Below are 2,117 nucleotides of genomic sequence, written 5' to 3' on the forward strand. Positions count from 1 at the left end.
TTTTCTGGTCCCTCATGGTGGTCGTGGCCCTCTGTGGATTGGTGGGGAATAGAATCATCATCCGGCTTGTCTGTGTGTCCATCACAAAGGACTCTTTCTTGATCTACATCTTCAACCTAGCCATCGCAGATTTCATTCACCTTTGCTTCCAGATCATGTTCTCTGTCCACCAGATTCTAAAGCCTTTTCTAAAGCTTTGCTTTTAATCTCCCTGGTATATTCACGGTGCTCAGGTTCTTCTCGTATTTCACTGGCCTGGTTATCATAACTGCCAACAGCTTTCAGCGCTGTCTGTCCGTCCTCTTCCCTATCTGGTATCGGTGTCACTGCCCAAAGCAGCTGTCAGCCACGGTGAGTATCCTGCTGTGGCTTCTGACCCCTCTGATAAACTCAGTGAGGGGCCGCACCTGTGGTCAGCTCTCTTGGCCAGCAACTGAGTCCTGCCAGGCATATGAAACCATCACCGCCGTGTGGGTTTTCCTCCCGTTCTGTCATGGGTGCATCCAGTCTGCTGATACTCCAGAGCATCCGGATCAGCTCCCAGAGGCACCAGCCCAAAAAACTCTCCCTGGTCGTTCTGCTCACTGTGGGGGTGTGCCCCCGCTGTGGTCTGCCCTTCGGCACCATCAGGTTCCACATGGTCACTACGGCCAGGGAGCCCCTCAACAACATCAGCATCCTTTCATGCTGCGTCAACAGCGCGGCCAACCCTGCCATTTATTTCTTCACTGGGGGCCTTAAGGGGCAGGGGCAGTGGAGGCCCCTCAGGGTGGTGTTCCACAGGGCCCTGGCTGAGGAGGTAGGGGATGGCGAGGACAGGAAGACGCTCCCCACTGGCACAACAGAAACGGTGGGCCTTTCTGCTCCTCTGGACCCGACCCCAACGGTCTCCTCACAGTGACCACTTCGTACCTCCAGGGCCAAAGAGCCACCCCAAACAAGCATCCCCGAAAGCAAGGTTCTCTCATAATCTCCGCTTTGTACAAAACTTTAGGGTAGATTGCTAGAGGTAGATTTTGTGTGTTAAAAAAAAATGCATGTTTTTAAGCCTTTGGAAACATATTGTCAAGTTGTCCTTCAGCAAGTTTGGAAAGTAGCGTATAAAGTCACTCTTGCCAACTATGCACAGTGTCTGTAAAAATGGTGTAGGAGCAGCCTCTGACCCCCTCTATCAGCCCAAGGGGGAAGGAGAATCAAGGTCAACAGCCCAAGGCTGACTCCTGTGAGGCAGAGGGCAGACGTGCTTTCCCTCTCCTCCATCCTTACCAATTCTGACACCAGCCATCCCTCCCACAGCGCTGTCTACTTCTCTGCTGGGTTGATAATTCATCGCAATGGCCACACAGAACTCACAGACCATTACGATTATGAGGTTTATTAGGGAAGTAACAGTTTACAATTCAGGTTCAGGAACACTCCGGATACAGTTCTTCCATCAGGATAGCCTCTTCCCAGCCGTGCTCGCATGCCTCTCCCTGGCCCTCAGTCTCTGCCCAAAGGCACTCAGCTTTCTCTCTCCACGGGCTGGGAAGCCCACCACACCGTCTCCTGCTGCGGGGTGTCCCCTGCCATCACTTCTCTGCCACCTTCAGGGCTACAGCTCACTGTCTGTCTCCTGGGTCCAGGAGCTTCTCAGTGCAGGGATCCCAGGTCCAAAGGACGTGCTGGCTCCTGGCTGTTCTTCCTTGGTGGTGGTGGGCGCTTCTCTTTCCCACCTCTGGGGTGGCTCATTTTAAACCCAGCGGGCTGGCAAAACTGATCAATTCCTTTGGTGGGCCACAATTACCCTATCACACAGCTCTGCCCCATCACTGGGGTGAGAGTTACAAGACCATGGCTAGAAAGGCCACACAAAAGTGATCCATCACAGCACACAGTCTTATTTGAACCTCTGCCTCAGTGTTAGAACTCACACTGGTTTTCACTTTCTGATAACTACCAGCTGCCGTGGAGTCGTCAACTCACGGCGCTCCGACGTGTGTCAGAGTAGTACTGCGCTCTATCGGGTTTTCAAATGGCTGATTTTTCAGAAGTAGATCACCAGGCCTTTCTTCTGAGGCACCTCTGGGTGGACTCAAACTGGAACCTTCTGGTTAGTAGCCGAGTGCTTAACTGTT

General features: G+C 52.8%; 1 pseudogene; it reads left to right on the plus strand.

The window, feature by feature from the left end:
- Positions 1-5: 5 nt before the first annotated feature.
- Positions 6-1,204, plus strand: LOC111821873 (mas-related G-protein coupled receptor member X2-like; annotated as a pseudogene).
- The last annotated feature ends 913 nt before the right edge of the window (positions 1,205-2,117 follow it).

Source organism: Trichechus manatus, unplaced genomic scaffold (assembly GCF_000243295.1).
Source record: "Trichechus manatus latirostris isolate Lorelei unplaced genomic scaffold, TriManLat1.0 scaffold00113, whole genome shotgun sequence".
In the NCBI taxonomy this organism is placed as follows: domain Eukaryota; kingdom Metazoa; phylum Chordata; class Mammalia; order Sirenia; family Trichechidae; genus Trichechus; species Trichechus manatus.